Source organism: Cuculus canorus, chromosome 1 (assembly GCF_017976375.1).
Source record: "Cuculus canorus isolate bCucCan1 chromosome 1, bCucCan1.pri, whole genome shotgun sequence".
Classification (NCBI taxonomy): Eukaryota; Metazoa; Chordata; class Aves; order Cuculiformes; family Cuculidae; genus Cuculus; species Cuculus canorus.
In genome coordinates, this window is record NC_071401.1 from 200,827,613 (window position 1) to 200,840,921 (window position 13,309).

At 46.9% G+C, this 13,309-nt stretch overlaps 1 protein-coding gene across 9 annotated transcripts in view; it reads left to right on the forward strand.

Annotated features, from left to right (window-relative positions):
• Positions 1-13,309, forward strand: part of FRMD4A (FERM domain containing 4A) — a 389,746-nt gene that overhangs the window by 220,452 nt on the left and 155,985 nt on the right. The window contains exon 1 of one of the 9 annotated variants that reach the window (XM_054056347.1): positions 8,854-8,994. The exons of the other annotated variants lie outside the window; for them this stretch is intronic. The gene's annotated coding sequence lies outside the window, so the exon portion shown is untranslated. Of the gene's footprint in view, positions 1-8,853; positions 8,995-13,309 lie in introns of those variants that run through there. 9 annotated transcript variants of the gene reach the window in all.

Here is a 13,309-nt window from a genome sequence, read left to right on the forward strand (position 1 = left end):
TTTCAAATGTGTTCACATTAAATGTAATTTGTTTGTTTGTTATTAAAGCAATTGACTTGGCCTAACTGCAAACATTATTGGTCAGATAAATATTTTCTGGCAAATACTATCTGTTCATTGCGCTTTTATGATCTAAGGGCTTACTTGCTCCAAGATTTATTTTCTGTTTGCTTCCTCTCTTTGCAAGGATTGCCTCATAAAGATTAAAAGAGCCAAAGTGAACCAAAGTGTAAAGTAGAAATTGCCGATTAAACTGTCAGAAATGGAGCAGCCTCTGTTAATCACTGATTCATTAGCTGGAGGAAGAACAGGGGTCTCGAGTTAGCACAAAGGCTTTGGTGTGACAAGGTTTACAATTTATTCCCAGATGTCTCTCCAATTTGGTATGGGATCTTACCCAGGTAAATTGATCTCTCTATGACTCCATTTTCCCATCTGTTCAACTTAGGTAATGATCTTGCCTCACAGAGAAAGTGAAAAGTTTCAATATGAAGAAAATGTTACCTTAAAAATCACACCAGCATCTGAAATAAGGCCGCCCCTTACTAACACCTAAAGGCCTTTGGCTAGAACAGCTATTTCCTACCGCAGCCAGGAGGGTTCCCTGTTTTAGTTTTGTGGGCAAGCAACAGAAGAGAGAAAAGCATTTCAAGAAATAGAAAAGTATGACTGAAAAGTGACAGAAACTGGGAAGTAGGTTAACAGCACCTTTGTTTTTCAGTTGTTAAAATTGTCATTCAGCTGTGTTACTTTAGTATCTCATAAGCCTTTTTTTAATGTTGCAGTGATACAATGAAAGCATTGCCCAACTGGCTTCTTATTTTGTAAAATTTATTTAGCAAAAGCTGTTAATAATTATTTTGATCTCATTTTGGAACATTCTCTGGAATTTCTGCAAAATGCGGCACCCTTTGAAGTAGAAAGCTTTTCCAAGCAGTGTAAGTTTTGCAATCCTCAGTAGAAGGCAGTGTAAAACTACAAAAAAATTCTTTATATCTGAGATCATGCAGAGTACAAAGCCTGTTTCAGTACAAAAAGCCAAACAAATGAGGATCAGTTTGTTTTATTCTTCTATACAAAAGAAAGCACCTCATTATGTAGCTCCATGCAAGAGGTACATGTAGATTTTCTTAACAGGAGGCAGGTTTCTGGGCTTGGTCTCTCAGCTGACTCATTTGATGTCCTTCACAATTACCTGTGCTGCCTTTGTCATCCAAGAAGGCGTTTGGATGGCTTTCACCAGTGCCAGTCAACTGCAACATCAGAGGACAGGGAGGGGAGAATAATCTCACCTTTCTTCATTCTTGCTCTCAGGTTCCTGCCGTTTACTCATTTTCTGTTTACTGTTGTGTCTTATTTTTGTCCTCACTGTGGTCTGCAAGCATCTCTCCAAGTCTCCCCCAGCCAAACAGTGCCCTTCACCAACAGCATGAGTGTTTTTTTTGGTTTTCGTCCATGTCTTCACCATCTGCCTCATCCACCAGCCTCCACTCCTCTCTTCTGGGGAAAGGCCTTCCCATCTCCCACTACCACCCAGCTCATTTTATGGATGGAAGAGTTCTTCCCACACCCACTCCTTCTTGTATGGTACTGCTTTCTGGCCATTTCACACAGAAATAGCAATATACTGGGAAAAGAAATACGCTCTTGAGGTTGAGTTTTTCTCAGCTTTGAAGAAAAGGGCAGCAGGTTCCCATCTGTCCCATCTGTCCATGTGAGAGCAGAAGAGGTTGGTGAGGATCTGACCTCCAGCAGAGAGGGGAATCGTCTCCTCTCCTATTCCTCCTGCAAGGACAGGGATAGCTCCCAGAACTTTCCATCACGAAGATTTTCTTCTGTCTTCTCCTTGCCTCCAGCCCCCAGTGGGCAAAAAAGTTGGGACTGCAAGAATAGCCCCCTTCCCCATCAAGGCATCATCATGAGTGCTGTCACACAGCACGTACAGGACAACTAGGTAATCAGGCCCAGTCAGCACGGAAAGGAGGCTGAGACCTTAGTGCTCTTTACAACTACCTGAAAGGAGGTTGTGGTGACATGGGTGTTCATCTCTTCTCACAAGTAACAAGTGATAGGATGAGAGGAAATGGCCTCAAGTTGCACCAGGGAAGGTTTACATTGAATATTAGGAAAAAAATCTATACTGAAAGAGGAGTGAAGCATTGGAACAGGCTGCCCAGGGAAATGGTTGAGTCACCATCCCTGGTGGCATTTGAAAGATATATAGGTGTGGTGCTTAGGGACATGGTTTAATAGTGGACTTGGCAGTGTTTGGTTTACAGTTGGATTTGATGATCTTAAAGGTCCTTTCCAGCCTAAGTGATTCTATGATTCTAAGGTATGGTTCACCCAGGAGGTCTGGTGGCACACCCAGCTCACCTTTATTGCTTTATGCATACTTAGCTGTTAATTTTGTTTGGCCTTTTGGATGCTGGGATAACTTGGAGCTAACTGGGACGCAGCAGAATGATGCATGACTCCTGTCCCTATCTGTGCCAGCCCAAGGCTGGAGCTGGAGGCAGCACGCAGGATTTGCCAGCCCGTGGGTCACGGCACCAAACAGCTGGAGTAGCTTGTCCCCACCACCCATTTCAGCTGTCGCGTGAAGACCGAGCTTCATTTGCCTGCATAATGATCCTGCCAGCATGCACTTCCTTCACCTAATGAAGGGAAGATTTATTGCACCAGCTCTGTGGGAATGTCAAAGTCTGCTTAGTTTTCTCTTCAGCTCTCAGAGAACCTTTAAGTAGAGTCTGGGTGAAAATTAATCAGACATCCTAAAGGCTTATTTTGTCCAAAGCTCAAGGCCTACTTTCCCCCCTCCTTTTGTGCCCCAGTTACTTAAGAGATTGTGCTGGAAATTAATGAAAGCATGGCATGGGAAGTAACAACCATGGTTCATCTCCAAAATGAAGTGTTTCTGTGCAAGACTTAAATAGAAACATCTCATGGTTCACTCAGCAAACTTGGAGATCTTCCCGTGCAACACGACAGGTGGTATTTCATGTGCTCTATCCCCTAAATTGTTTGCAGGTCTGAATCCAGTTAACAGAGTCAGGCACTGCTCCTTAGTAATTGTGTTTTACATTTCTGAATGAGCATCCTGTGGTTTCCCAAAGTGCTCAGCATGAATTATCTAGAGGACATATTTCATCCTAACTTGTTATAGGGGGAAAATGAGATGATGGGGACAGGTTTGGCAGTGGAATACACAATCTTTCATCTTTATCTTGCTGGCCATGGTCTATGGAGTGGCTGAGAGCAGCCTGGTGTCTTGGATGATCAGTTGGGTCACATCAGTCCCTTTTCTACTTCCCAGCATCGAGATATATTCGTTGCATGGAGGATACAGACTGTCTCAGCTGAAAAGAGGTGCAGACACCTGCTTCTTCTCCAGCCAACAGTACTATACCATGAATTTCAGAGGAATCACATTAATTAACCCATCAGCTAACTTGACAATTCATTTTCTAGGGCTGGCTGACCCTTGTCATGGTTAGAACAAGTCAGCTGCATTGATTTACAGTGAGATTCATGTGCCTAACAGATTATATCATCTCTGAAAATGGATTTTAGTTCCCAAGTTACTTGGAACCAAGTTAGGTCCATGTTGGTTTTTAAATTAGGGGGCTTTTTAATCTTTTACTGCCACTCAAATATTATGAGTTAAGAGTTGTGCAATGAATGGGAGTTAGACCGTTAAACACCTCCCACCGGGAGGTAGGCAGTTAGATACCTTTAGCATATCCTAAATATTCTTTGAAGGCTTTTCTGTCATCTTCCACGGGTCTCAGATGTACTATGCGGGGGAAATGGCATTGACTTCTGTAAAGCACTGCACCACTTATGGATGCAAATCATTGTGTAAGTGTGAATATTACTTCATGACATGACAACTCCTCCAACACGCTAGTGCTAATTAATGCAGAACTGGGATAGACAATATTCATTAAGCTTTTCTGAAAATACTAGAAATGTTCATGTAACAGCTCACACATTTTGATGGCACTCGGAGTCCTATCACCACATTCCCTGTAAAGTATTTTGATACTTCAATCTTTGCTAACGAGCGTGGAAATGAATTGTCAACAGTAGTTCTCCAGCACAAGGGCACCGTGTTTCTTCCTTGCTTTGTTATCAGGAACAAACAAAAAAGAATCAGTGTGTTGCTGTTTTGGCGCAAAGGTATCTGGTTGCTGGAGGCTTCCCTCTGTATATGTCAAAGTTAAATATTTAGGTTAGTGTTCTCTTTTTGGGACCTGCCATGATACAGCTTGGAAGAGATGCCACTATCACCTACTTCTAATCATTGCAATTACATCAGCTTTGCTGCCTCTAGACTAAATGTTTGTTACTGGTCCATGTTGTTTGGGTATTGATAACTCCAGAGACCTTGTGAAATTACTCCTGCTGCTGAATTTTAACTAGGAAATTTAGAGAGGAATGCACATGAGGGGAATGGGGGGTGTATTTTTCCTGAAAGGATGCTGTTGAGGAAATCTGAATTGCTGCATGCATCTCTGGGAGAGGAAGAAGGGAAGAGCAAACTGGATGGCACAAGGCATAGTCTCTTCATTGCAATGCAACCATCCTTCCGTAGGCTTTAATAAAGTTGGTGGGGGTCTCTGCAGCTGTTTCACTGAGCCAGCAGCAAGTCCCGCCTGCATTACAATACTCCGTCAGGCTTTCGTGTCTTCCTTGGACTAGTGGTCCCAATCTTGGTGACCTCATATCTACCAGCATCTAAACAGCCATCCAAAGCTGTTCCAGGTATGGATGGACACACCAGGCAGCACTCCCTATAGAGTATACACCTATTCCATGGACTGGTGACTCCCTGTTTATTAGCTTGATTTCCCACACATCAGAGAGCTCTGAGTGCCATTTTGAACTCATGTGTGCTTGCCCATCTGTGAAATGAGGCTGGCACCTCTCCTCGACATCATTGGAGTGCTGTAGGGCTCGGTTAACTGTGGCTGCAGAGCTTTGCAAGTGATGCTATGTAACTGCAGACAACAGTTACTCTTCATCCAGAAGGCTCTTTAACACCCTCTGCTGTGCCAGCTTACTAGTTTACCTGAAACAGGCAAGGCTGAAAAGAAGGATAAGGATCCCAAAAGCACACTTTTCCCACTTAGCAGCTTTGCTATGGACAGCATTTCTCATTTTTCCACTCTGGATGTGTTTTCTTATTGTTAAGGTCTGCAGCCAACCTGAGAGCTTCTGTTTCTCTATATAGACCCCAAATTAAAGGTTAGGCAAATGTTGGTCTATACCCTTCAGAGACCCTCTGTTCCATCCCACTGCACATGTAGTTCAAGGTGCCACCCTGTTACCAGGGAATCACCCCACACCTGGCCAGGATGTTTGAAGGAAGAAGGTGTGCAATGAACCAGCGAGAAGATCTGGACCAAATTCCTTGTCTAGTTCTGTGGTAAAACAACTCTTTCTGGCTCAGATTTTATCATCAACTCTTGACAGGAACAATGCTCCACTACCTTTCCCTGTTATGAGAAACAACCCCCATTTCTAAATTCTCTGTTGTCTCCAGATATCTAGAGGATGTTATCTTCACTCAGACCAGTAGTTTGTTTTTATTACAAATGTTGCATCTTGAATTAGAAGATTAAGGAAATGTAGCAGGGCTATCTCTCACCATTGCAGAAAATGTTAAGCCTTTGTAGCAAACCATATTGTACTTTTTTTTTTTGGGAGAGTGTTGTGCTTGTGGTCCTGGATGAGTAGGAGAGGTCATGTCCTTACAAGGGATCTGAGGGGGCTGCAGCTTGTGGTTTCCCAAGTATGATGACTCAGCCTCTCTTTCTGCATGGTGGGGCTTGAAGGCCACAGAGGTGTCGAAACATTGCACCTGGGAAACCAAGAATCTCCTCATCCATTTCTACTCTACACAGTTTCCATGATATGGCACCTGCTAGTCAATCAGTCCATGACTCAGGTGCTTCCCTATGACATAAACCAACTGATGCCCCCAATATCCTGGAGGACACCACTAGGATCACCAAGTGATGGGATGCTCTTTAGGGTATGTTCTGAAAGACATCCCCACCATAACATGGGGTGTAAGAAAGGAGGTTTTCTTGCTGTCTCCACACTAGTCCAAAACCCATGTCTGTTTATCCAAGCTATGTGCCAAAGGAAGAGACCAAACTGTTGTGAGGAGCCTGTAATTTCAAGCAAAGTCCAACAAAACTCCCCACACTTGCACCAAAAGCTGAAAATTACTATTCTGGGCAGAGTAAGCCTTGCTTTCCAGTTTTTGCTGCTATGCATGAAAGAGATTTCTTTGCTGTTAGAAGCTTCCAGTCTCTGTTGCTTCTTCTTTAACCGACCATAGAAGCTCTTCTGTCACCAGCTGAATAATGCTGCACCACACCCTGGCTCTGCTCTAGGTTTGGAGGCAGATCCTGTCAGGAGTGGATGAGTTACCTTGAAGGGCAACATGTGCCATACAGTGATGGGTGGGGAAATTGCCTTGGGGCTTTACTATTCCAAGGATCTTCCTACCTCAAGGGCAAAGTCCATTGCCTTGGCATATTCCCATAGAGCAACAAGCACAAGCAGACATCTGCATGGTGAGTGTACCTTCAAAACAGCTTCCCTTTCCATTTTAGCAAAAGACAGCCTGGGAAGGTAATTTTTTCAGCTCTGGTCTTGAGCAGAGTTCAGGAGCAGGGCTGAATTGCAGCTGGGGTTTGGGTTTGCATGCTGTTCTTTGCATGAAGGTGGCAGAACCTGCTTGAGATATGTTGTGACTTTCATTGAAGGAAAGTGGCACAGCAGTATTTATAGGAGGCCACTTGAAGTTTTATCCATCTCTGAAATTAGGGGTTTAAAATTCCAGGAGGTTTGGAACTTTGTGTTTTGATAGTTTACTCCTTGGGGGTACTTCATAAGCTGGATCTAGACATAGGTTAAATGCAGCCTGAAAACCTCAACAGGATACATTTTACCTTTGCAATGCAGCCATGGTTCCCCTGCTCTTCCTGGAACAGAAATGGTACCTATGCTGCCTCTTGTCACTGTGTCCTGACCTTGAAACCGTCTCCAGGACAGACTTGGGCCACTTCAGCCTCTTACTCTTGACCCTCAGCAGCCAGTGGCCAGAATTGCCTCTATATTTATCCCATCAATGAAAACCAGCCCCTTGGGTGGAGCGAGCTGGATGGGTGAGCCTGCCTGTGGCTAGATGCGTACCTCCATTTTTTACAATCTCTTTGCCCTTAAACATAGGAGAGGGAACTGTGCTCATGCTCTAATATTTACTATTGTACCCAAAAGCACTTTGCAGGCCACTAGCCCCCCAGGTGCAATATAGAGGAGAGGACATCAAGGCTCATGGCACCTCCATGCTGGCACGGTCTTGGCTTTCAGCCTGACAGCAGACCAAAACCAGAAACATCCCCCATTAAAATCGGGCATCCATCTCATTCATCCCACACGCACTGGGAGAGCAACTTTGTCATCTTCCTACAGGGCAAGGAGGAAATCTCCTATTTCCCATGTAAGCCCCCAGCTTCATCCTCACCATGAGCAGACTCATGGTGGCATAAATGCCAGCTGAGAACAAATTAAGGAAAGGGCTCATCATCACACCTCTCCTCCCAAAGCAGACCTCTGCCTACCCAGTCCGTGCCAAAGCATGGCACAACAGCAACATCAGGGTTTTGCCTAGTGGGAATAAACCCAGTCACAAAAAGAAAATGGTGGGGAGATAAAGCAATGGCAGCAAGTCAAAGCCCTAACCACAGCAGTCGTGGTGCGGGTGCATTGTGCTGTGTTTGTTTAAACAAATAAATCAGCACTTTTTGGAGGCTCACATGCATTGTCCTTCTTGATGGATTTAATTATTTAATAACAATACCCTTGCACCAGGACTAGTGCGGTCTGTAAGGATGCTTTTTTTCCCAGGTAGCATCCACTGCTGCCAGGTGCACATTTACACCACCATAAGGTGCACCTTTCTCCTAGCTGGGGGAAGGAAGGAAGGAAAATTGGGGGTGCCTCAGCACTGGGGCTGCAGGTGCTCTGCCTGTCCAGCTCCATGGGTGCCCAGGGCCCTTGCTGCCCTCCTCTTCCTCCCTGCTAGGGCTGCATGAACACTTGGCACATCTGTACTGCTCTCGCCCTCTCCGTTATCATCTCAAGCTGTGCACGCGTGAGTCAAAAGGGGATGAATGCCTCCATCCCTGCAGCCTTCCTCCCTCCATCCTTCCATCCCTGCCTACAACTACCTGAAAGGAGATTGTAGCGAGGTGAGTGTTGGTCTTTTCCAAGTGATAGGTGACAGGATGAGAGGAAATGGTTTCAAGTTGTGCCAGGGGAGTTTCAGATTAGATATTAGGAAAAAATTCTTCCCTGAAAAGGCCATCAGGCACTGGAACAGGCTGCCCAGGGAGGTGGTGGAGTCACCATCCCTGGAGGGATTTAAAAGATGGGTAGATGAGGTGCTTGGGGATATGGTTTAGTAGTGGCCAGGTACAGTTGGACTTGATGATCTCAAAGGTCTCTTCCAACCAAAAGATTCAATGATCTATCCCTTCATCACCCTCCCAGAGGCGAGAGGGAGCCCAGATGTTGGCAGGCCCGAGCCGGGTTCATCTGTTTCACATGACCCAGCGCCAACTGCTGCTCGCTGCCCTCCTCTTCCTCCTCCTTCCTCCCCCTCCTCCTCCTCCTCCTCCTCCCTCCCCGGCTCCAGCCTCGCAGCGCGGCGGCCGCGCAGGAGCCGGGCGGCGGGGGCCGGCAGGAGGGGGAAAGGGAAGAAGAAGAGGGAGGCAAAAAAAGGAGGGTTAGAGCATCCCGGCACGGAGCATGGGACCGCCCTAGGAGCGCCTGGGGAGCGGAGGGAAGGGCTGCGCATCCCAGAGCCGCGGGATGGATGCGGTGCGGTAAAGCCGCGGTTTCCCGACACTGGTCCAGCGGGGATGCTCTCGCCCCGGGCTCGGAGCTGAGGAGCCGCCGAGGGAGCGGGAGAAGGTAAACGGGGTCTTTGTCTGCCGAAGGGAGGGAAGGAGGGCCGGGGCTCCCCTTCCCCGCGGGGAAAGCCCAGCCGCAGTGTGCGGGGCTGCTCCACGCCCCCCTCCCTCCATTGATTTTAAGGAGAAATGAGGGAGCAGCTGCTTTCTCTGTCCTTTGCAAAAACAAAACCCACCCCAAAATCCTGATTTTAAGGGAGACTCGCTCGGCGCCTTCGTTTTTTTTTGTTGTGTTTTTTTTTGTTGTTGTTGGTTTGGTTTGTGTTTTTTTTTTTTTCATTGGAAGGAAGGAGAGGGTGTGGGGGAGCGAAGCTGAGGCTGTGATTTCTTCCCCCACCACCACCCCAGCAATCTGGATCCCCACTGACTGCTAAGATGGACTGCTTGCTCCTTCCCTTTCCAAATGGCTGCAGCAAGTTTAATGCTGAGCCAGGGGCTTCTCAAAGGGTAAAGACCCTGGTCTGGCTTTTCCCTTCCCCTGTACACCTTTTCCTGTATCAGGAGTAGAAAAGTTGCTACAGATCCAGGGCTAGAAAAGACAAATAAATAGCTCCATTTCCAAAGTGTGCCTGTCTGGGTGTATCTGCCTGCCTTGCAGACATGCTCTGTGTAAGGAGGGTTTCTTGGCCGTATTGTTAGCCTGGTGGCTGCTGGGGAGGGCATGAGAAAAGTTGTTTCAAGCCTCTATATAAAATTTCCAGGAGAAGCAATTGTTTCTAATAATAGCCCTGGCAGCGGTTTAGCAATACAACGCACACAGATGCGGGAGTGAGCTAGCAAATCTCCTCTCCCAGGCAAGCGAGGTCACTGGGAAAGCTAAATTCCCAGCTTGTTGGATTGGATTTGGGATTTTAAAACATCATCCTGAACAAAAAACCCGGCATTGCTTGCCCTTTCTGCTGGGAAGGGGGTGTGGTGCCTGTGCCTGCGCGCTGCACCTCATGGGCATGGCTGAACTGGGCTTTCCCATGCCTCAGGTATGAAGGGAAACTGAATCCAAACTCTGCCCAGTACCAGCTGTATATTGGGGCATCTCAGACTCAGCTTCCTCTAGAATGCCCCCCTGGGTCTGATGAGCATCCCCCTGTCCTTGCATGGAGAGGGCTGTGACCAGTGTGGGTGTCTGTGCCGTTTTCCCTGCTGAGAATTGCCTGGCAGGCACCAGAGAGCTCTTGATGGAGCTAAAACTATCACGCTGATCCCCTTTCTCCTTGCAGAGATGGCAGAGGGCCCAGCAGGAGGGCTGCTGCCTTCATTGAACCCACAATCACAACCCTTGCTGGGCAGTGGTGCACCAGCTCGGCTCAGTGGTTCAGAACTGCTTGTCCTGACCTTCCTGGTGCCAGTTATTGGTAGCTTGTTCTCTTCCAAATATTTACATTTTTAAGGTGGTTTTAAGTACTGATGTCAGGTGGGTTCATGCCATGTGCCACAGGAGGGAGAGCGGATCATGGGGCAGTTTTCGCAGCCCTGCTGGGATCCTGAATGAGGGGAACTGTGGCAGAAGCCACGGGGCGGTAAGGAGACATTGCTTCTTGTAATGAGAGGGGATAGTTTGAAGGGTGTTCAGCTCAGCACCATCTCATGCTGCTGTTAAGCTCAGCTATGACTCTGTGAGGACTAAACAGGCTGAAGGAGTTGGCATTGGACATACTTTGCATTGCAAGTAGCCCTACCCAAATCATTTCCTCCAGTGGGGAGAAGTGTGCCAATGGGGCATAGCATGTGGATTTATGCACACATAAACCAGACATTTCATTCTTAGGTGATTTTTTTGTTTTAAAGACCCAGGCTAGAAATAAGGGATCTCAGCCATTATTTGAGCATAGATACACTAGTGAGCCACTCGCAACCCATTGTGTCAAGCTACCTGTTTCTTCAGATAGATGGTTTCTGATGGCCCCATTGCCGTGCATCTGAACTGTTTATTGTGTTAAAAAATCAATATTTGGTGATAACTATGGTCACAGCATTGAGTCACTCAGGGCCATACAGTGATGCAGTGTCAACTTGGTGCAGAGAGCATCTTCTGTAGAGATCATGTCAAATTGTTTAGCCAAGCCAAGAGCTTTGCTTAATGCATTGGGTGTTATTAGTACGGACATAAGACTAGGAAAGACCTTAAAAGTCAAGGAGGCACGCCCCATGTATCACAGGGTAATTACAGTCATACATAGTCCCTTTGTTGCTACATTTGCTTGCTTTATGAATAACAGCAGAAGCTTTGAATGCAGCAAAGGCAAAGTAAAACTGTATGGTATGGATGAGGGAGAAAAAGTTGTATTAGAGATAATGTGAAAGGGGCTGAAGAGTGACTGAAGTCTCAGGTTCCAGTATGGTAGGACTGTGAAGGAGAAGGAAGGGCCGTGCATTGCGACAGGGGTGAGACACACAAAGAAGGTATAAAAGGAGTGTGTTGATCCAACACCAACGAAATCCAACACCTCCAGTACCTGAAGGGGGCCTACAGGAAACCTGGAGAGGGGCTATTCATAAAGGCTTGTGGTGATAGGACAAGGGGGAATGGGTATAAACTGGAGAGGGGCAGATTTAGACTAGACATTAGGAAGAATTTCTTCATCATGAGAGTGGTGAGGCACTGGCATAGGTTGCCCAGGGAAGTGTCCCTGGAGGTGTTCAAGGCCAAGTTCGATGGGGCCTTGGGCAGCCTGATCTAGTGCGATGTCCCTGCCCATGGCAGGGGGGTTGGAATTAGATGATCTTTAAGGTCCCTTCCAACCCTAATTTTTCTATGGTTCTATGAAATCTGGTATCAGGGCTTAGTGTTTTCCCCTGAAGATGCGATAAGGCATGATGTGACCAACTTCTTGTGAGCTAAGTAGGAGCAGGCTGGATTGCTGGGACAAGCAAAGGCTGCTGTCAAGTGTGGGGCCACACTCACGCTCAGCTATTGGTGACCTTGGGCGTCTCATTTGAAATACTGTAAGTCTGAGGTGGTCAGATTTCTTGTGCCTCTGACCTTCACCCAAAATCTCCATCTACCTGGGAGCCATCCCGCAAATGCCCATCTCTTGTGGAGCTGAGGGGAGACTGTGCTGCTGGGGGAGTTGTAAGAGTAGGTGACTGTGGCTTCCTGGGTTCCCATGCTTTTGTGACAGCATGGAGTGTGTTTGGTTATACAGCTAGATCCCAAGGTCACTCAGCAATGTCAGTCTCCAGTCATCCTTGCTGGTTTGCTCCTTCCAGTGGCTGGAGATGCTGACTGCCCTGCAGCCCCAATGCAAGCAGAGCGTGGCAGCCCAGCAGGCAGCAAGGTCTGACAAGGTTAAGCTGCAATTGAATTACACAATCACAGAATCGCAGAATGACCTGAGTTGGAAGGGACCCACAAGGATCATCGAGGCCAACTCCTAAATTGTTTGCTAGTTTCCTCCAGCTCCAAATCACAGTTTGTCCTGGCCTCTCCCAGGTGCTATAGTTCACTAAAGCAGTGGTGGATTGCCCAGCATGGCCTTGGGAACCACTGCAGCTGACAACATCCACTGATATTTCTCCTTCTCCAAGATTTTAACAACTTAACCCCCCAGCACTCCTGTAAATCTCTATTTGTGTCATTTCCTACAAAACCACAAAAAAAATTTCTGTGGCTGTACAATGCATTGGAGCCCCTGTCATCTGCTCTGGAGACGAATCCCATCAAGGACCAAAAAATGACTTTGATTTCCTCTCTGATCTGGCACTGAGAAGATGCCCCAACTGTATGTTTGATCAGCTCTGAACTTCCCAGAGCACTTTCATGTTGATGAATTTAAACACGTAGGGTTTGATCCTACCTCTCTCTGCTCCAAGTCCTCTTTGCACTCCATCTCCTTGCAGGTTGATGGGAGCATTAAGGATTATTCCTTGTCTGTGTCTGGCTGCAGTAGGCTGCCTGCCAAAATAAGTAGAAAAAGAGCCTGGTGTGCCTCCACCTCCCAGTGTGTTCCTGCTTCGTGGCTGTGTTATACTTCTCCGTAGCACCATGTATGGTGCCAGCTACCCTGGGTGCATCTCCACTGGATGGGGTGGGACTTGCCCAGCCTTAGAGGGCAAAGTAAACCAGAGAAGCAGGGACCATCTGATTTCCAGTGCAGTCAACAATGTTTTTGCTTATAAACCCCTCTGGCTCCTTTCCTAGCATGTACAATGTTCTGCTCTTGTCCTGAGCTGCTATGTGAGGTTTTCACAGAGTGTTAAACAGTTGCTGCCTCCTGATCTCAAGAAAAGATCACTAGTGGGTAGGAAAATGCCTTTTTCACCCTCTATCTGCTCTGGGGGAACACGGTGTGACATGATGTGCTAATCTTTGCAAAACG